The sequence below is a fragment of the Acomys minous genome (assembly GCF_964271855.1).
Source record: "Acomys minous genome assembly, chromosome: 16".
Taxonomy (NCBI): Eukaryota; Metazoa; Chordata; class Mammalia; order Rodentia; family Muridae; genus Acomys; species Acomys minous.
Window position 1 is genome coordinate 3,626,076 of NC_140498.1, and position 22,434 is coordinate 3,648,509.

The following is a 22,434-nucleotide window of genomic DNA, read 5'->3' on the forward strand; positions in this document are numbered from 1 at the left end:
TGGAATCCCTTCCCTTCTAGCTTACCACAGCAGCATCCACACATCTGCCCCAAACTTGCCGCCATCTGAATCTTTAGCTTAGGCTATAATGATGGAGGACGATCAAATTGTGCAAGTCATCTGAGAGTAAGAGGCTGGGTGTCTGTGTATCACCTTTTTTATATAAGCCTGACTATTCTCATTAAGTTAGTTCATTTTCTTCCTGGAAGTTCACAGGCAGATGAGGGAGCCACCCCAAGAATAGCTGGGCTCAGAAGTCTGAGAGACTTTTCTCGGCTTCCCACCTCTTCGGAACTCTTAGGTCTGTATGACGATTGATATTGATCGTCTTCTCGACGGGGTCTAGGATCACCTAGGAGAAACGCTTCAGGGCGTATCAGTGAGGGGGTTGTAGATGGTGAGCTGAGGTGGGAAGGCATACGCTGAGTGTGAACAGCACCGTTCCACTCAGGGTCCTGGTCCTGGGGTCCTGGGGTCCTGGTCTGAGGGAAAAGGGAAAAGCAAGCTGGGCACTAGCATCCTTTCTAACTACAGATGCAGTGTGGCAAGCTGCCTCAGGTTCTTGTCACCACGCCTTTCCTGGCATGATGGGCAGTCTCCTCTTCCTTCAGTTGCCTTTGTGAAGTATTTTGTCAAAAATCACAAACACAACATGAGATGTATCGCTGCAAATAAAAGCCCTTGCTCCCTACAGTTCCGTGGCTCTGCGGTTGCGCGCACACCAGGAAACAGTGGTCTGTCCTTACATGTGCTTGGAAAAGGAAATTTCCTAACTTCCTTCGATGAAAGCATTAATGGTTGTGAGCCCACTAACACCACTCTCCATACGCGGTTCATGAAAGTTGGCTGGCAGGCAGGAGACACAGAAGATCTCTCCAAAAAGAGACTTCCGGAAGGGGCCCCGGAGCCCAAGGATGCCCTGCCGGTAAACAGGTAGACCTCACGGAACGCAGACCTCTTCACATAGATGAGGCCATAGACACTTCCTAGTCATCATTTCACAAAGAAATATGGAGATGGGGGACTTCCCACGACCACAGCAAGACCCAGGGAAGTGCTGGGACTCAGCCCCAAGTCTCCTGATCACTGTCCGTCCAACAGTTCCCCGTGCGCAATCATTATCAGCTGCACCAGTCTGATGGGACATCCACTATGTATAGAACACCGAGCCACACATTACAAAAATAAGACAGCACGGCTCAGGAAAGTTGCCGGAAAAACGACTGTGTGTTTGTTGCTGCAGGCTGCCGAGGTCTGATAGGAAAGAACTCAGGACAGAACTTACTTGTAATCGGACTGAGTGGACGCAGGGTATAGCAATGACGGGAGGCAGATCGGGGAGTCTGCGGGAGGTTTACGTAAAGGGCTGCCTACGCTTTCCCAAAGCATCTATTTATACATCACAGAAACTCCTCTCCCCCCGCCCCCCCCCCCCCCCCCCACTCCCTGAGCCTGCCGGCAGCGGCGAAACCTTTTCCAGGTCCCACCCAGGGAGTGAAAAGCCCCTGGCTAATGCTGGAAAAACAGTGGGTGAGGTCCAGCACAGGGGTTAAACAGAAGCATTTACCAGGAGGCAGCCGACATTTGTGTAATGGGTCACGGGCCCCAGGCAAGTCCCTAAGCTCTCTGGGTCCAGGTCACAGTGAAAAACCGTGAAGACATCGCCACTGTCCCCTGTCTAACACACAAGTAACCTCTCACTGATGGCAGGCTTTATCATTCTGGTACTTTCCTGCTCTGTCTCCCGAGCCTGGCTCATCCTGAGTCAACAGGAAGTTAGCTTAGAGACAGGGGAGCTCCCCCTGAACATACCTGGAATAAGCATCTATTAAAAGTCTCTCTCTTCAAAGCACATCTTTCATTTCAGTGGGGGGAAAAAGCGAGGAGCTAAATTGGGAACGGAAAAGTTGCATCTGACCAAAGGTATGTGCAGACACATGTTTGCAAATGAGGTCAAGCTTTCAAAATACCCCAGCTCAGACAGATGAGGCAAGCCCCAGGCAGTGGGCTTACTATCTACCACGTGTGATGGTGCATTTCTCCCTGCTACCCGTGTGTGTGTGTGTGTGTGTGTGTGTGTGTGTGTGTGTGTGTGTGTGTGTGTTGTTTGCCAGGAGTTATATGCGAGGGAGTTACTCATTGGAAAATGTGGCTGCATTGCCCGATTTGAAATGCAAACTTGGACTTCCAGGGATTTGACTCACCCCCTCCCCCCGTGCGCACCCCTACCCCCAAAAAAGCTGAATTCCTCAGTTAAAACTGTCAGAGAAGCAGTCAGGGAATTGATGTGCCAGAGCAGTGCTAACCAGCTCGGGAGGGTGGGGCCAGGGAGAGGACAGTTGAGTTCTGGAAAGTCTGGGGGCAGTGGATGTCAGAGGCTCCTGGCTTCTATCAGGGTGCACAGTCCATCTGTCATTCATCCTTTGGTTTAGTTTGTTTGTTTGTTTGTTTTTTAATCCAGCTCAACAAATATTTTTAAATAACCTTTTTAGATTTCTTTGTACTCTGTGTATAATGTTTTCCCCACATATGTATTTATAGCATGTATGTATGTGCTTGGTGCCAGTGGGGACCAGGAGCGAGTGTCAGATCCCCTGAAATTGGAGTTAGCAGTGGTTCTGAGCTGCCATGTAGGTGTTGGAAGAGAACCCAGCTCTTCTAAAAGAACAAGTGTGCTCTCTCTCTCTCTCTCTCTCTCTCTCTCTCTCTCTCTCTCTCTCTCCTTTTTAAAAGCTATTCTAGACAGGGTTTCTCTGTGTTATCTTGGTTGTCTTGGACTCACTTTGTAGACCAGGCTGGCCTGGAACTCACAGCGATCCTCCTGCCTCTGCCTCCCGAGTGCTGGGATTAAAGGCGTGCACCACCAGTACTCTTAACCACTGGGCCATCTCTACGGCTCAGCAACTATTTTACTTTCTGAGGCAGGGCTTCAGGTACCCCAGGATGGTCTTGAAGTTACCATGTAGCCAAGGAGGACCTTGAATTCCTGATCTTCCTGCCCGCATCTCCTGAGTGCTGGGAGTACAGACATGTGCCAGCACTCCCAGGTTAGGCAGTGCTAAGGAAGAATCAAACCCAGGGCTTTCTATATGTTAGCTAAGTTAGTGCTGTAGCAACGGAGCTACATTCCCCTCTTGCTCCCCCTACCCTCTCTTCTCCTCCCTGCCCCCAACCAACTGTTTTCTGATCATAAAATGTCAAATAGCTCCTTCAACAGTCCTATAAGGTAAGTAAGCCGTCTCTACCCAGGCTGCAGAATACATGGACTGTGTGGCTTCATTTTGCCAAATACACGGACTATGTGGCTTCATTTCTCACAGTTCTGAAGATCAAGGTGGGAGGTTGCCTGGCTTCTATGAAGGTCCTCTTTAGACTGGTAACTTTTCCTTTTATTTTCCCATGACAGACAGACAGACAGACAGACAGAGATTTCTGGAGTCATTTTTATAATAAGGTCATTTCTGGGCTGGAGAGGTGGCTCAGTGGTTAAGCGCACAGGTTGCTCTTCCAAAGGTCCTGAGTTCAAATCCCAGCGGCCACATATCAGCTCACACACATCTATGCTGGAATCTGATCCCCTCTTCTGGTACGCATGAAAACAGAGCACTCATATACATAAAGTAAATAATTCTTTAAAAAACAATAATGTCATTTCTGAAGGCTCCATTCTGGTGATCCAATCCTCTCCTGACTATCCTATCTCCAATATTATCAAATCGGGTTAAGATTTCAGTATGTAAATTGGGGTGACGGGACACATTTTAACCATCGAAGTGTAGGCTGGCCTATCCCTTATCAGAAATGCTTACAACCTGAAGTGTTTTGGGTTTCAGCTTTTTTGATCTTAGAATATCTGCATGCACATGATGAAATCCAAGTGTACACATGAAATTCATTTATGTTTTGTGCATACCTTATTCATATAGCCCAAAGGTAATTATATTCAATGTTTTTCATGTGCCTTTATTTCATGTGCCTCATGACATACGCAGGTCATGTGTGGAATTTTCCACTTGTGGCACCACGTTGTTGCTCCCCAAAAGTTCAGATTTAGGAGCATTTAGGAATTCAGATTTTTACCTACACCGTCACCCAGCAGAGTCAAAAATTTTAGTTCATGAGCCAGGCGTGGTGGCACAAGCCTTCAAACCCAGCACTCGGGAGGCAGAGGCAGGTAGATCTCTGTGAGTTGAAGGCCAGCCTGGTTTACAAAGAGAGTTCCAGGACGGCCAGGGCTACACAGAATAACCCTGTCTTGAAAAAGAAAAAAAAATTAGTTCATGATACACCTGAGATGCGTGGGGGAAATGCAGATCTCTTATTTTGTATTTACGGTAACGTCTCTCTCCTCCTCCCTCAGCCCTGTCCTCGCTCACATTAACTGTCAAGTGGACACAGCCTAGACCTACAAGAGTGTGTCAGCTGTGTGACTGTCTTCATCAGTCATAGACATGTCTGTGAGGATCAGTTTGATTAGGGAAGTCCCGGAGCCTTGTGGGCTGTGTCATTTCCTAGGCAGGTGACCCTGGGCTGTAGTCCCACACAAAATGCTCAGTTTCTCTCATCATCACAGTAGTAAAAGAAAAAACACAGACACTATCTCTAACCTATCAGATGGGCCGAAACCCAAAAGTTCTGCAGCATATTCTTTTAGCCAGGCAGCAGGGAAACAGGCTCACTTTCCCTAACCCTAACCTTGCCTCCCCCTGGCTTACTACTCTTCTCCCCACCCTGCTCGGGCCCCACGTTGGGCGCCAGATAACTAGTCCATGTAACTAGGATAACTAGTCCATGTAACTAGTCCACCAACCAGTCCAGCCGGTCAGTTATTGGGGGGCCGAGGGGGGTCGCAACCTGTAGTTAAAGATATGGGCGAGAGAGACGCAGAGCTCAAGCGAACAGTTGCTTGTCAAGAGCCGTTTATTGAGAGTGGGGGCAGGCTTTTTAAAACCTGCTTTAGGGAGGGCGGGGTAAGCGGGGAGAGTAAATGGAAAAGTACAAAATCTTCTGGGGTTGAGCCCCGGGAACATTTGCAAGGGGAGGGGTCTTCCAGGTGAGACAAAGCAGGATGTCTCTGTGGTTATCTCAGGATCGGATCGCTCTCTTCTCAGGACTAAGCCAGATGCCTTGCATGCCTAATGAGTGGCCCAGCAGGATGTTTGCTGCAAATGCTGAATGGGTGGGGGTCGGCCACAGGCCGTTTGGTCCCTGGCAGCTCACTGTGCCTTACTTAGGAAATCACATTTTGTTCTGTAAGAATCTACTGTAAGTGCTGGAGACACCATTCGTTCGATAAAGTGCTTACCTGGGGACCTGGGTTCAAGCCCCAGCACATATGTAAAATGCTGCGTGTGGAGGCACACACTTGTATGTCCATACATGTAACCCCAGCTCTGAAGGATCCCAGCCCCAAAAGTAGATTCTTGGGGCTGACTGACAAGCTCCCTAGTCTAATGGCTGAGCCCCAGGGGCCATGAGAGACCCTGCCTAAAAAACCCAAACAGACAAACAAAAAGGAACAACAACAACAAAAGTCAAGTCGGGCAGCTCCTGAGGAGTGACGCCCAAGGCTGACCTTCGGCTGTGTGTGCCTGCGAACGCCTTTAATCCCAGTGTTTGTGAGGCAGAGGCAGGGTCTCTATGTGTTTGAGGCCAGCCTAGTCTACGTGTTCCTAGGACAGCCAAGGCTACATAGCAAAACAGAAAGGTTAACATCTGGCCTCCTCACCCGTGTGCATCCGTGTCAGGCAGAAGGATCTGACGAGGCGGTAGTTTGCTTGTCTCTGCTCTTCCTTGAACATGTTCCTTGCTCGCGTCTTCCTTGAACTCCGAAGCTGTTCCCATCTCCACGCTTGGCAGCAGCACAAACCGCACACATTCATGGCAATAGACAGTCTCCACGGTTTCCAGGCCTAAGAGCAAGAGATGGGAAGTCTTGCCTTGCAGGCTGAACAGTGCTAGTTAGCAGAAACGACGTTAGGCTGACTGCTGATGACTTGAGGCAACTGCGGGCTCTTTGCAAAGATATTACTTGTATCTATAAGTGCAGGCCGACATAGCACCTTCTGGCACCATGAAAGCAAAAGCAGGTCATTCTTAAAAATCTAAATCAGATGAAAAAAAAAAAAAAAGAACTTAACTTGTATTGAAAAAATTATTTCAAAGGACTTTTTACATTTTAAACATTACATTGATTGGGTTCTAGAGAGATGCCTGGGCCATCTCCAAGAGCTCATACTGCTCTTGAGGACTTGAGTTCAGTCCTAAGACCCATACCGGGCAGGTCACAATCACCTATAACTCAAGCTCCAGGAGGATCTGACACGCCTGGCCTCTGCAGGCACCTGCACTCATGTGCACACACATAGACACATGATATTTTTTAATTACGTTATTGCACCAGGTATAGCAAGTTTAAGCCCAAAAGAGGGATTACTAAAAAGTATGTGAGATTTAAAACTTCCCTTTCTTGTTCTTCTGGGGACAGTCAAGTTATCAAGATGTTTAAAAAGTGGAAGCTGAAAAAATCTCCGTAAGGGGGCTGGAGAGATGGCTCGTCAATTCCCAGCACCCATATGGCAGCTCACAACTGTCTGTAACTCCAAGATCTGACACCTTCACACAGACACACATGCAGGCAAAACACCAATGCACATAAAAATTGAAAAAAAAAATCTCTGTAAGCCCCTCCCCCACCTGACAGATAGCGGAGATGTTTTTTAGGCAGAGCTTCACTACGTAGCTTTGGCTAGCCTAGAATTCACTCTGTAGACCAGGCTGGCCCTGAACACAGAGATCCTCTGTCTTCCCAGCACTAGGATTATAGGCATGTGTCACCACATTTGGATCTACAAATGATTCAATACGAGAGAGAGAGAGAGAGAGAGAGAGAGAGAGAGAGAGAGAGAGAGAGAGAGGTGTTAAGGTTATTTTTATAGAACTGTTTGTTTCTCAGTTTCTCTCTTAACCTGACTATCACACAAATAATTGAGCTTCTATATTGTTTTAACAAGCTTCATAGCACAAAAACTGAGCTGTTGTTTATTCCTAACCCTCTAAGCTAACCTGGTTTCCTCCCAGTGTACGTCCCAGAGACACTTGCACTTTGTAGCTTTCTGTTCCAGCTCTTCTCCTGATCTCACTTTGATTTCTCCCATGGCCAAACTTCCTCCTCCCTCCTTCTTCCTCCCTCCTCCCTCCTCCAACTCCTCCTCCTCTCTGGTAGGAAGTCCAGCCCTATTCTCTCCCCTGCTCAGCAATTGCTGTAAGCTGCTTTTTTAGCCTATCGGTGGTGACAGCTGGGGAGCAGTGCTTACACAAGGTTAAGACAAGAGATTCCTAGAACAAGGATTGCAACCAGATATTGGGGGGCGGGGTACAGAAATCAGCACTTAAGTAACACAATAACCTGATGTCTACAGTGTAGCAAATTTATTTATTTATTTTGGTTTTTCGAGGCAGGGTTTCTCTGTGTATCCTTGGCTGTCCTGCACTTGCTTTGTAGTCCAGGCTGGCCTCGAACTCACAGAGACCCACCTGCCTCTGCCTCCCGAGTGCTGGGATTAAAGGCATGCGCCACCACTGCCTGGCCAGTGTGGTAAATGTTAAAAATGTTTTTCTCACAGGACTGGGGATGGAGGCCAGCATCTGATGTGTACCAGGCATTGAGATGCACCCCAAGCCTTGACATCCTGTGTTATTTCTGGAAGTCACTGTCACGCTGAAGACAAAGTTTCTATTTGCTTTGTTCTCTGTTCTATCGTGCAACATTCCAAAAAGTTGGATTCCAGCGTGCAGAGTACAGAGTCTAGACAACACATGATGGACACCACTGTATATACAACACATGATGGACACCACTGCATACACAACACATGATAGACACCACTGCATACACAACACATGATGGACACCACTGCATACACAACACATGATGGACACCACTGCATACACAATACCATAATAGACCCACTGCATAGAAAAGAAAACCTTTGCTGTGGCATACACTGAAGTTTTTTGTTTGTTTGCCTGTTTGCCCTTTGAGACAGTCTCACTCTGTAGACCTGGCTGCCTTGGAACTCACGATACAGATGAGGCTGGCCTGAAACTTGCATAGATCCACTTGCCTCTGCCTCTCAACTGCTGAGATTAAAGAAATGTACACCACATCCAGCCTGAGGCTTTAAAAAAAAAGAGATTTATGTTTTATTTTTATTTATGTGTCTATATCCTGTGTGTGGTACCCACAGAAGCCAGAAGGGGTGGTTGTGAGCCTCTCGGGGCTGAACTTGGGGCTTCTGGAAGTGCAACAAGCCCTATTAGTCATCTCTCAGGTGCCACACATTGCGTTTGTTTGTTTGTTTGAGTCAGGGTTTCCCTGTGTCGCTCTGGCTGTCTAGAACTCGCTCTGTAGACCAGGCTGGCCACATCCACCTGCCTCTGCCTCCCGAGTGCTGAGATTAAAATAATGCATCACCTCTGACATACATTGAGGTTTTAAAGTCACAAATATTTGATTTGTGTTTTGAAATCTTTACTTATTACTATTATTGTGTGTGTGCACATGTGTGTAGGTGCTTCATTCACATGCATGGAGGTCAGAGGACAACTTTGTGCAGTCAGTTCTCTCCTCCTGCCTTTATATAGATTCTGAGGGTCTAACTCAGGCTACTACACATGCATCCTTACCTGCTGAGGAACCTGGCCAGCCCTTGGTCTGTTGAGACAGCATCTCAACATGTAGCGAGGCTGACCTGTGATTTGCAAAGCGACCCAAGTTGGCCTGGAGCTTCTGATCCTTTGACCTCAGCATCCTGAGTGTTGGGATTGCAGGTGTGTGTCACTGTGATGGGCACTTTTATGTCAATTTGATATGAACTAGAGTCATTTTGGAAGAGGAAATCTCAAACTGAGAAAACGCCCCCAGTAGATTGTGTTAGCTGTTGTTAAGCCTGCCTGATGATTGGTGTGGGAGGGTCCAGCTCACTGTGGGCAGTGCCACCCCTGGGCTGGTGGTCCTGGGTGCTATAAGGAAGCAGGCTGAGCAAGCCACGAAAAACAAGTCAGTAGCACCCCTTTGCGGCTCCTGCATCAGTGTCTGCCCTGACTTCCTTGGATGATGGTGATATAAAAGTTACAAACTAGAATAAACTCTTTCCCTCCAAGTTTTTTGAGCATTTTTTTTTATCAGTTTCATCACAACAATAGAATCCCTAACTGAGACAGAAATCGGTTCCAGAAGTGGGGTGTTTCTACAACAGACCTCACCATGTGTTTTTGGGAGGATTGAGGTGGCATTTGAACTTTGGGCTAGAAAAGTCATTTAGTGGCCAGAGTTCAGTGGGCTGTTCTGTTGGTACTTGGAAAACAAGAATGTTGAGAGAGATGCAGGCAATGGAGGCCTGTCTTCTGAAGTTTCAGAAGGGAGTTTAAGAGTTCCTCAAAGACTATCTGGGCCGTGGGCTGTCCATGTGGCATTTTTAATTAAGAACTACTAAAGTCAAACTTTGTTTTGCTGGGACAACTGCTATTGGTTTGTCGAGCTGTGATTAAGAAGAGACCGGCACCATTAAAGCAAAGCCTTCTGGGAAAGGTTTTCTCAGGGTCAGCACACAGAAGCCGTGTTCCAGAAGGGATTGTAACTCATGGTGGCAGCCCAGCTCGGTAGTACAAGAGTCACACAGTTGGCTTTGAAGGCACGAATGGATGACTGGGAGACATGTGACAGGGTTGGAGTCTCTGAAGAGAGCCTGGGAGAGAGGCCACTGGTGAAGTTTCAGCCTCAGTTGCAGCCAAAGCCCCGTGATTTAAGGGGTCGTGAAGATAAGTTAAGGCTTGGCACCATGTGGTAAGGTCAGAGTCCCTAAAGAGAGCCCAGGAGAAGCTACTGATGAAGGGACAACCCAGTTGCAAAGACCACAGCAGGATTTTGGAGATGCCATTAACCAAGGGACAGTTACCACTAAGAGCAGCAGCTCTGGAGCAGAGCCAGCCTGAGCCGAGGAAACAAGCTGTGTGTGTTGTAAATGGCAGGTCTGAGAAGTGGAGCTGGCTGCCTGGGACCTTGGGAGGCCAGAGGTCGAGTGAGTCTGGAATGTCAAGCACTGAACATTTTATTTTGTTGATCTTTGGTTTTGCTTTTATTTGCTTGTAACTGTGTTCCTGGTTCTCTCTTCTTGGATTAGTAAAACATGTAAATAATAATGATTAATAATAATAATATTATTATTATATTACAGGAGCCCATATTAACAGACTTTGGAATTTTAGAGAGACTTTGGATATTTTAGAGAGGATTGAATTTAGATTTTTAAAAAATTTTTTTCAATGTTTTAAAAAGAATTCAAATTTGTAAATGCTGTGGGACGTCTTAAAATCTGGAATGTTTTATATTGTGATACTACCATGCCATCCTTGGGACAAATATGAAAGAAAGGGATCTAGTTGAATAGTGATGTATTTGCTTGTCAAGTTGACAAGGGGTCAATTGTGCTGGCTAGTTTTATGTTAACTTGACACAATCTAGAATCATGTTGGAAGAGGGAGCCTCCCTTGAGAAAATGTCCCCACCAAACTGCCCTATTGTTAAGCCTGTGGTGCAGTTTCTTGATTCATGATTGATGTGGGAGGACCAGCTCACTGTGGGTGGTACCACCACTGGCCTGGGGGTCCTGGGTGCTATTAAAAATCAGGCTGAGGGGGCTGGAGAGATGGTTCAGTGGTTAAGAGCACTGCCTGCTCTTCCAGAGGTCCTGAGTTCAATTCCCAGTGGCCACATGGTGGCTCACAACCATCTATAATATGATTTGATGCCCTCTTCTGCAGATAAAGCACTCATATACAATAAATAAACAATTAAAAAAAAACTCAGGCTGACCAAGCCACGAGGAGCAGGTCAGAAAGCAGCAGCACGCCTCCATGGCTTCAGCTTCAGTCTGTCCCCACCCACCCCTCCCCTCCACCCCCTCTCACCACCACCCCTCCTGCTCTGCTTGAGTTTCTGCTGTGATTTCTCTCAGCAAAGGACTGCTAACTGGACATATGAGACAAACCCTTTCCTCTCCAAGTTGCTTTTGGTTATGGTATTTTTTATCACAGCAATAGAAACTCTAAAACAAATACCATCCTCAATTTGGAAGTGGTTCAGTCTTACCCTTAACTATCCTGGCTGCCATGGTTTCCTCTCACATCTTTTTGTAGTCACATATAAATACAAGTTGTATACACTGAATTGTTTTTTCACAAAAATGTAATAGATATAAGTAATTTTCTAAATTTATATATATATATATATATATATATATATATATATATATATATTGTGTTTTTTTTGCATTGGTGTTTTGTCTACATGTATGCCTGTGTAAGGATGTTGGATCCTCTGGAACTGGAATTACAGACAGTTGTGAGCTGCCGTGTGAGTGCTGGGAATTGAACCCGGGTCTTCTGGAAGAGCAGCCAGGGCTCTTAACTGGTGAGCCACCTCTCTGGCCCCTTAAATTTAATCTTTTTATTTATGATCAGTAATTTATCTGTAGCTATTTGGATCTTCTTTGAAATAAAACTGAGATTGAAAATGCCACTAAAGAGTTTTCTAAAGTCATAAATTTCAGTTTCTTGAAGATGAGCAATCTTGGGAGAGACTCTCGGGCTACGGTGCCAGAGTGAAGCCTACGGTGAAGTCCAACATTGGATGCCCCACTCCCGGTCACTGGAATGCTAGTCCCATGATTCCACATACCTTTGCTGGTCAAGGAAGGCAGGGAATCTTTGAGGCTAGTAGAGTCTCTTGTGTTTCCCTCCTCACAGGCCCTGCTGTGGTTTGCAGTAAAAGTCTTGGATTTCCTCAATAGCTTGAAGCTGGAGGGCGCCAGTCCTGTGGTGATGATTTCAGTCGAGTGCCAGGAGGACTGAGCCTTTAATTTCTTGCCTATGCTATCACACTTGCATTCAAATTGGCCTGCCAGACACCCTGTCCTGATAATGGCACCTCAGGGCTGCTGGGGACAGCTAGGAAGCTCAGCGTCTCTTTCACTCTCCAACTGGCTCACCTCAGAGCTCCTTGGAGGTGAAGAGTTTTTGTCCGCTGGATTTACCACCGTGCCCCCAATGCTTACACCACCACCTGACAGAGCAAACACTCAACAAATAGTCCACAGATAAATGACCCTACATGGCTGACAGGACTTATGACGTCTCCCCCTACAGTTTACATCCCATCTGTCACCTTCTGTCCATTTCCACTGAGACTGCTCAGAGTAAGTCAAAGACTATTCCAATTATTTTATAATGCCCCTAAGTGAAAAGTAATGAGACATCCAATTCCTTGAACCTGGGTAGAGTCTATCCCCTTTTCAATGACTAAATGTGGTAGACATGGTGCTGGCGATCTCTGGGCCCAGGCACCGAGAAGGCTCCACTTCCGTTTCTTAGAACCAAGAGTCTTATATATCAATACATAGGGCCCCAAATTATGTAGAGAGGAAAGGGGTTCAGCTCAGTTCAGCCCTCTGGATAGTTCTTCCAAGAAGCCAACTATGTGACAAAAGCCACTTTGGATTCTTCAGGCCATCCCAGCTGAATACCTCCGAGTGACTCTAGTGACACCCTACAGAACAGAGGTCACCTCGCTGAGCCCTCCCCCAAGTTTCCAGCAGACACACCGCAAGCTTTGGAAAAAACTGCTTCTGTCATTTTTAAGACATAAAGGCTGTTTATTTTTGTTGTTGTTAATACAATAATCTGTTTCGAGGCTCGTCATGTGGAAGTCTCTGTGGTCAGCACACCTTCTAGAAGCTCATCAGCCCGCTAGGTTAAAGAAGAAACAGCGCAGCCAGGCAGAATGAGACCCTGGAAGGAGTGACGTGCCATGGAACAGAGGGACGTCCGATGGGAACGCCAGAGGATTAGGTGTGCAACCCCAGAGAGAATTGGGATTTTTGAAAACTTTCCAGGAAAGCACCTTTGTCCTTCCTGAAGTTCCAGGAAAATGGAGAGGATGAGAGCAACGGCCCATTAAGTTGTGAGGTGATTTGTCAGCACCATAGTAACTGGGATGTTAAGTTGTGAGGTGATTTGTCAGCACCATAGTAACTGGGATGTTAAGTTGTGAGGTGATTTGTCAGCACCATAGTAACTGGGATGTCACCCTACACAGGACCTTACAGCTACACAACTTGTCGTTCTTGTTGTTGGTGTTGCTCCTCCTCCTCCTCTTCCTCCTCCTTCCTCCTTCCTCCTCTTTCTATCCCTTCTTCTATAGGCCTTATTATGTGGCTCCGGTTGCTCGTGAACTGACAGAAGTCCATCTGCCTCTGCTCTTGAGTGCTGGGGTAAGGGTGTGTGCCACACACCCTGCTGTCCTCATCACTTCTTGTTTGGAAAACCTGAACCCTCAAGCCCTCATTCTTTACCCCCTTTACCCCCCTCTGGTTGGCTTTCATGACAGAAACCACGTGGAGCTTTAAAACCGTACCATTGGGGCGTCGAGATGGCTCAGTGGGTGAAGATACCACACCTGACAATTCTGATTTCTAGAACTCACGCGGTGGAAAGACTCCACAAGTTGTCTTCTGACTGCCACATGCACACATAGCACACACATAGCTGTGCACACTTAATGTAAGATAGCAATAAAACGAAAGTCTATCATTCTCAACAGAGCCCGTTTCCACCTCACTAGAGCCCAGCTGCCTTCCGAAATTCTTTTCCTGACCCCAACTTTCCAAGCTTTCTTGTCTTTTGAATAACCTCCTTGGCTTCCTCTGCTTTTGGGTTTGATGTGGCTCCTTCTGCTCCTGGGCCATTCTTCCTCCCACCCAGCGCCTGCATCCTACTTGCCTTCCAAGGATGGACACGAATGCCCATCTTCCCGATGAAAATAATCTTTCCTGATTCTCCACAGCATCTTATCCAGGCTTCTCTCAAACCTTTCTCTTTCCCGCCTTTCTAAGGGAGTAATTGGAAACACATCTTTACAAGTCTTCATAGACCAGAGAATATTTGAAGTCTGGACTCAGGTCTTGCTTACTTACTATAAAGTCTGTAACGCTCCCTAAGACCCTGGCTTTTGTAAATCCTCAATCAGTGGTGACTTGGGTCTAGCCTCTCTTTGTGATACTAGCACAGCAGCGCACACTCTGGGTTTGTCTTCTTGCAGATCACTGGGTTAATTTCTTCATCTGTACTTTAGTGGAAATAACACTAATTATAGCATTTAGTCTTGCTTCTCTTTGGTGGTTGCTTTGAACATCAAATGAGATGTGAAAGCTAAGAAGAATTGAAGGCAATGAACCTACGTGGGGTCCAATAAAGCCAAGGTGACTAATGTAACTGATGACTCAGTTAGCCAGGGCAGGCTACAAAGTCCATAGAACAGTCTAGGCTGGTCTCCACCGCAACAGCAGGAAGAGATTCTGGGTATATGGACATCAAGGGACTCCCAACAGATCTAGCCTCTGTTTTCTTCTAACATGATTCTTGAGGGCAGGAGGAGAAACAGAATCCCACAGCCTTCTGCCCACCGCATTGGGGGCTGCTAGAGTTCACCACAGCCTCTGAAGGGTGCCTGGAAAGACACTCTTTTTAGGCCTGCGCCAGATGTACTTGCACAGGCTAGGATCGCTCTAAACTCTGTTCTCTTCTATCTCTACTTGCCTCTGAGGCAAGCTGCCTCACAGGCAGCACAGATGGTCCCTGGCAGTCTCACACATCCTACAGGCTTAGCACCCCTCCCCCCAAGTGGGAAAGAACGCTTCTCTTTCCCAATAGTTCCAGAAAAAGTCTCAGGATTAGGACTCGCTAGACACACAGGAGGCCTTTCCCTGAGCCTGACGCAACGGCCAAGGGGATGAGCTCTCCTGATTGCTTCATGTTGAGGTATCCTAAGACTCCGGGAGCTGGAGCTGTGGTGATGAGAATTGTCCTAAAGGAAAAGGATAACACTGTCCCCTATGTCAGAAAAGGAACGGCAAACAGAATTTGGTATGGGAAAAACAGATCCCACACCACCAGTCCTGGCAGAGTATCAAACTTTACATTGAAGGGCTCTTCTCAAGCCTCATGTTGGATAAGTGTTCTCCACCTGACTCTTTAGGGAGGCTTATCCCAACCAGGTGACAAGGTGTCCAGGCCAAATAACATCCCCACTCCATTGGCACCAGCCTCTGTGCCGCCTCCACCTTTCATCACAAATATCACTAATTTGTTCTTCATCGATCTGTGTTACCTTAATAAAAACATCTGAGGCAGGTTAACTTTATGAAGAAAATGTAGAAAAGCGCAAATGACATGGCACAGCCTCTGCCCAGGACCCCAGAGGCAGTGGTAGGAACACGTTGTAAGAGATAGCACCATATTTTTAAAGCAGGAAGCATGGTGAGAGTAGAGTCCCACAATCTCTCCTGAGACAGACCCCCAGTTGACCTAAGGATCACCTACTAATCTCGGCTTCCTATGGGACCTGCCTCCCAATGTCACCACACTGAAGACCCAAGTTTCCAATACATAAATCTCTGATGGTATAAATAACATCAAAATGGTAGCACTGGACTGTAAAATGTTGTTTTTATTTCCTCTGATGAGATGGGAGCCATTCACAAGCCTTTCTAACTCTTTCTGAACTCTCACCGGATGGTTCAACTCAGCTGTTCTGGCCTAAACTCCTTTCCACGCTGACTGACTACAACTGGCTTCTCTTGGCTTCTGACTGAATTGCTCTGTGTGGCCTCAAACTAATTCTGCCAGTATGTTGTAATCTTCTGGCTCCTACTCATTTTCTGGCTCATTCTGACTTCACCTGTGTCTGGCTTGACCTCTCTGTAACCTGTCCCTATAAAACTGTCCCAGTTTAAAAACAAACAAGCAAACAAACTCTCTTTGAGAGGAGGCAGTTTTACGGAGAGAAGTTGAAGAGAGAACAAAGTAGACACAGGTGAAGACAGAATAAGCCAGAGAATGGGAAGGAGCCAGAAGATCAGGACAGATGGCTGGAGTTAGTTTTACCGCCAAGCAGAGCAATTCAGAGGCGGAGAGAAGCCAGATGGAACCAGTCAGCTGGGAGAAGAGTTTGAGCCAGAAGAGCTGAGTTGAGCCAGCCAGCAAGAGTTCAGAAAGAACAAGAAAGGGTGAACTCATTCAGCAATAAGTCTCAGAGGCTGAAAACAACCTAGGCCTAAACTAGATTGTACAGAGGCTAGAAGTTTCCAGGACTAGGCCTAGGTTAGCAGACAGAGGCAGTAAGCCTCCAAGATGACAATTAAAGCAGGAGAATAAAAGTTACTTTTACAGAGTTATTTAAGCAAAAACCTCTCTTCTCTCTCCCTTTCTGCTTGTGGAGGAATGCTAAGTGAATGTATCAACCGTCAATAAAGTGCTGTTTAGCCAATCAGCTGAGCAGAAGGACAGGAAGTGGAAGGCGGGACTTCCTGGAGGGGAAGAGAAAAGTTGGACAGTTGGAGGAGGACAGTGGGAAATTGACGCAGACCAGCCCAGGGATCATAGTGGCAAGTGCTTGGAATATATGTGTGTTATAAGGTTTAGAGTAGTTTTTTGTAGTTTACAAGTAGATTAGAATCAGTTCAGACTCTGCGCGGCAAAGTGCTGGCAGCTTTAAAGTAGGTTTCAGTCTCCCTGTGTCAGTTATTTGCTTTGTAGGCTGGATACAAAATACTGTAACAGCTGCTCTTAAGTAAAGTAGCCTCTCTATCCTGTCCTATTCTCATGAGAGTTGGGTGTCTCTTATCCCTGACTCATTCTGTCAAATCTTTCTCTGATTTGTCACTTTGTCCCTCAATTAGACGTCACTTTCAAACATGGCTGCTTCCTTCTATTAACTAACCTTCCCTTCATTATTTGGGATTAAAGGTGCGTACTAAAGGCGTGTCTGTATTCCAGCCAGATCAGACTGTAACCCAGAGTGTGTCTGCATTCTGGTTGGCTCACATAGACCTAGAAGGTCTTTGGATGTGAGCTCTCGCCAGAGCAGCCATGTTGCTGGATTAAGATTCCTTTACCCTTGACAACCATGCCTTGCTCTTCTCTCCCTAAGGCACTATTCCCCTCAGCCTCCATCAGCATGAAACACAAAAACTGTGCGCTGCTCTCCTTCTCACCTCCTACAATGCTATTACCAGGCATTTATATTTGTGGGTCTTTAGTGCCACCAGCCAGGAAGCCCATCTAAGCACTGAGAAACTCCGCGTGGTACTGCTTGAGTCGTTGGAACCAACTATTCCTTTATTTGGGGTTCTCCCAGAAAAATATGTTGAAGTTATAGACCCTGATACCTATGGAGATGACTTTCTTTTTGCCTGGGATTCGCTGCCCCTGTAATCAAGTTGGGGAAAAAAGGTTACCTCTAACCCCTAGAACTGTGAGGGAATGCAATTCTGTTGTTTGAAGGTGTACAGGTTTGTGGTCACTTGTTACGGCGGCTCCAGGGAATGCACCACACACATCCTCTCATTTTGTGCTCCTGTGAATTTCTGGTTGATCAAGCAAAATGATTCCCTTACGCACAGCTAGAGTCTTGAATAACACAATTCCCTACACTGTGGATTGTGCTAAGGACGCAACGATAAATTGCTTCTTCTACCTTTGAGCCACCCATCCTTGGGCCACAAAACCAGGCAGGCAAAAGGACAAAAAAAAAAAAAAAACCAGAGTCATACCAGAGTGGCAATAATGTGACACCTGAAACATGAAAGTACTTATCTTAAGCACACTTACGGCTTCAGACAGGTTTTCTCTGTGTAGCCCTGGCTGTCCTGGATCTCACTTTGTAGACCAGGCTAGCCTCGAACTCACAGAGATCTGCCTGCCTCTGCTTCCCATGTGCTGGGATTAAATGTGTGCATCACCATGCCCGGCTAGGCTCTAACTTCTAAGCCTGGCATCAAAGGTGCAGGTCTGCATCTCCATCCTCATGGTCCACTCTGCTCAGCTCTTCTTTTCCCACCTCCTCCCTTTGCTATAGTTAAGTTAAATCACTAATTTATCCCCCCAAAGACTCCATACACTTTCAAAAGTTATTTCACTTATTTATCGTGGCTATCCAAATAGAGTATTTTCCAGTAACTCAAAATCCTGCATCAATACTAGTTTCCCAGGGCTGCAAAACAAAGCATTATGAACTACATGTCTCAGAAATCCTGTCTTGCCTTCCGAGGAAGCTAAGGCCGCATTGGGGTGAGGCCTTCACTTCATCGGGCAGTCTACAACATGGCCTCCGTCTCTGAGCTTGCTTGCATCTACTCCACCCTCATTCTTCAGACAACGATGACAATGACGAGGTGACAGTCATGGAGAATAAGATCAACACCCTCATTAAAGGAGCCGGTGTCAACACTGAACCTTTCTGGCCTGTCTATCTTGTTTGCCAAGGCCTTGGCCAGTGTCAGCACTGGGAGCCTCATCTGCAATGTAGGGCTGGTGGGCCAGCTCCAGCAGCCGGAGCTGCACCCGCAGGAGGTCCTGCCCCAGCCACCACTGCTTCCTTAGCTGAGGAGAAGAAAGTGGACCCAAAGAAGGAAGAATCTGAGGAGGCTGATGATGACATGGGCTTTGGTCTTTTTTGACTAAACCTCTTGTTAACATGGCCAATAAAAAGCTGAACCTGTTAAAACAACAACAAAACAAAACAAAACAAAACAAAACAAAACAAAACACCAAAACACGTGTCTCAAGAAGGTGGTAGCAAGCCATGCTCTCTCTGGAGGCTCTAGAGTAGTGTTTTTCAACCTTTAGTGTCGCATATCAGATATTTGCACTACAATTAATAGCAGTAGCAAAGTTACAGTTATAAAGAAGCAATGAAATAATTTTATGGTCGGGGAGGGGGGGTCACCACAACATGAGGAACTGTATCAAAGGGTCATGGTGTTAGGAAAGGAGAGAGCCACTGCTCTATAGAGACACCTTCCTTGCTTTCTCCAGCTCTCACTGTGTGCCAGCTGTGACTGGCAACCCCTGACTTGGAGATACACCTCTCTACTCTTTCTGTTGTCACACAGCACTCACCATATGTCCCTGTCTGTGTCCAAACTTCTCTCTTTGAGTCAGGGTACCAGTCACTAACCCCAAATGACCCCTGTCTTAACTTGATTTCTTCTGCAGGGATCCTATTTCCAAATATTACCACATTCACAGACAGTAGATATTAGAAAGTGTGCAAATCTTGTTGGGGGAACATAACTCCATCTACAGGACCAAATGTCATCCCGTTTAGAGGCCTCTATCACTTACATCACAGACACATTGCACTCCCTAGCTCCGGGGCAGTGTTATCACTTTTGGCTCTGCAATGTGCTATGGTTCTGCACTTGTCAACTGACTAGAAAAGAGCTTGTGAGTGACAAGACCTAGTTTCAATCCTTGTTCAATGAGCCCAAAGACCTTGGTCAGTATCTATCTCATTCATCAGTAAACAAACTATAAATGCTGGAACTTTGAATTAAACTGAGAAGGATAAAAGAGATGAGGTGAAAGATTAGCTGTAGGGAACATTCTAGAATGGTCTGGAAGCCATTCAGAGAAAGATAACAAAAGCAAAGCTACCCCAATAAAAACTTCAAAACAACTCATTCCCTTTGATTTCCTACTTGCAATAGTCAGAGCTTCAGTTTCTTATGCCCTTTAAATGGCAGAGCTTTGGGATGATCTGAGGAGCCAAGATCCCAACATTCTGGCCTTGAGGCTGAAGGACCATGGGGGCTGGGGGTGGGGAGCAGGGAAGCCCTCCTTGCTTATGGCTAAGGAGAAAGCTCAGTCGGCAAAGTACTTATCTTGCAAGTATGAGGACCAGACCTCAATCACCAGAAAAGTCAGGCATGGTGACTCATACTTAAGCCCCCAGCTCTGGGGAGACAGAGACACGGCACACAGATCTCAGAGGCCTCCTGGCCAGATAGCCTAGCCTACTTGGGGAACACTAGGCTAATGAAATCCTGGGCTGAAAACACTCATATCTACGCACACAAGCATACACATGCGTGTACGCACATGCGCGCACTGTGCTACACCCCATCACAGACATCCTCAGACATCCATGGAAAAGTTATCAGCTACACACTGGACCCAGATAACACTATTCCCAACACTAAGAGGAAACAGAGCGGCTGGCTCTGAGCCCAGCCTCCCTCTCCATAGTCTAAGCGTTTGACAGAAGTGGAGCTATTACTGTCTGCCTCCAGACACTCGAGTTAAGAATAACTTTGCAGAGGCTGTGCTCCACAGGCCTAGTCATCCTGAAACAGCTGAGACATGATGGCCTGTTCCTTCGATGCCTGCCTTTCAGGGAGCCATGCCGAGTGGGCCAAGAAAATCACATTATTTTTTCCTTTTCTCTGGAATGTTTCAATGAGACCCTGAATCAGGCTTTGAGGCCAGAGTTCAACTGTTCGCAAGCGTCCCTCCCTGGCGTTTTGGTGGTTCTTGCTAAATTAGACAGTTCCTGGTGTAGGGGCTGTTTTAAAACAGAGGTTGAGAGAAGCTGGCCAAATAAATTCAAGTGGGGAGGAAAAAAAAAGGTGTCTAAGTAAAATAGCCTTTTATATAGTATTTGCAGGGCCTTGTCGTGGTGGGATGTTTGAGGCATTTTCCATTTGTAGGTACCGCCATAGCTAGATCACCACCCCAAACGTTCTCTCACCCTCTCTGTGGGAGACTCCACCGTGTTGATGTCAAGTTTAGCCTTGTAAATTCCTTTGGCCAGGGAAATGCAAAACAGAAGAAATCAATGTTATTTTTGAGAAAAATCCTTAAGAGCCATTCCAGGGGGCCACCACCAAACCACTCTTTTCTTGCTGCCCTGCTATCAGGAATGTTCCAGATAAGGGCTTCTCCTTCGCCTTAGTCCCAGAAGGAAGGGCCAACGGTGAAGGCTGTGGCTGGGTCACTGTGAAGTCAGCAGGAAGTGGATGAGTCTTGGGGTGCTGTAAGAGGCACTGAGTTAGTGGGGTGTGTTTCTGTAGACCAGCTTAGCTTAACTTGCCCAGTGTCACCCCCATTTTTGAAAACAAGCGAATTAAGGCGCCCTGAGATTGCGCAACTTGCCTGAGGTCATACAGGCAGGAAGTGTGGGGGCGGGGCGCATGGGAGCCAGAACAAACAAGCAAGCAAACCAGGGTTCGAATCCCGGCCACGCTCTTAACTACTTTAGCTTCTTGTACCTATTATTTCCTCTCAAAATCCTGGCAGCCCCTTTACGTGAGCTTCATTTCCCGCTGAGGTCGTTAAGAACACCTCAGAGCTCTGCCGATCTTCAGCAGGCACAGCTGACCAGGTAGGCAGTCTCTGCATTAAAAGCAGGCCAGACTCATTGGCATGCAAAGCAGGAAACAGCTTTGTTTTACACGCTGCGGGTCTTGCAGGAATTAATGAGCAAGTCACCATTGGAGAATCAGGAACTGAGATCAAATCTAACATGGAAACCCTCGAATCCGAGGCACCAGGCCGCTGCTCCCCTGCCCCAGGTCTGCAAGTCTGCAGCAGGGAAGGGAGTCACGGCTGGCTTCCTCTTGGTTTCTTTGCAGTAATCTTCCACGCCTCCTCAGCTCACCTGACTGCCCCAGCTCTTGCAGAAGCCAGATTGGGGTGGGCTGAGGGAACAAAGGGCAGGGGATGCCTTACTTGGCTTCAGTGTCTCATGCGGGTGGGGGGTGGGGTACCATGGGCTGCTTTGAGTGACAAGGACCTCTTTTTTTCTTCCTGGTACTGTCAATTGGTTTAATTTATATACGTGGCTTTATAGACTACATAAGGTGTGTCTTGCGTGTGCATGTCATGTTTCACACAACATAATTCTTTTTGAGTTGATGATGGGATCCGTTTCCAAGATGACTTAAGACGGGCAAATTCCACAGGTACACAGATCCCATGGGAAAGTCCACTCATCTGTGACTGGTCACAGTGCAAGAGCAGCCTGTCCCCAGGCAGCTGCCCTGAATGGCTTTACCTTTGTTTTTCCCATGTGGGGTGTTCATGCAAATTGTCTGAGCAGTAGAAAGTCTTTCACTTGCTTTAAAGAACAAGCAAGGCACAGCTCCCTGCCCCTCACTCCACATCCTACTGGTCTGAGTGAAATCCTCTCTTCCTCTGCACCGCCTGCAGTGATGACATCCTTGGCTCCCTTTTCGGTGGGCTTGCATAGATGACCTGGAACCTTCCTTCAGAGTGCATGGATGAATGACATCGCATTACGTGTGCATTCGGGAGGCAGAGGCAGGCAGATCGCTGTGAGTTCGAGGCCAGCCTGGTCTACAAAGCGAATCCAGGACAGCCAAGGATACACAAAGAAACTCAGTCTCGAAAAACCAAAAATAAATAAATAAATAAATAAATAAATAAATAAATAAATAAAGCAAGCAAGCTCCTGCTTAGAAATATCGCACTGCCTCAAGCTGCATTTGTAACCCCTGTCCTCTACTTCCCTAGCTT

At 46.8% G+C, this 22,434-nt stretch overlaps 1 pseudogene across 1 annotated transcript; it reads left to right on the plus strand.

The window, feature by feature from the left end:
• Nucleotides 1-18,219: 18,219 nt before the first annotated feature.
• On the plus strand, nucleotides 18,220-18,658 carry LOC311586707 (large ribosomal subunit protein P1-like; annotated as a pseudogene). Its single transcript has one exon. The product of its transcript is annotated as a large ribosomal subunit protein P1-like (transcript).
• Nucleotides 18,659-22,434: the final 3,776 nt, after the last annotated feature.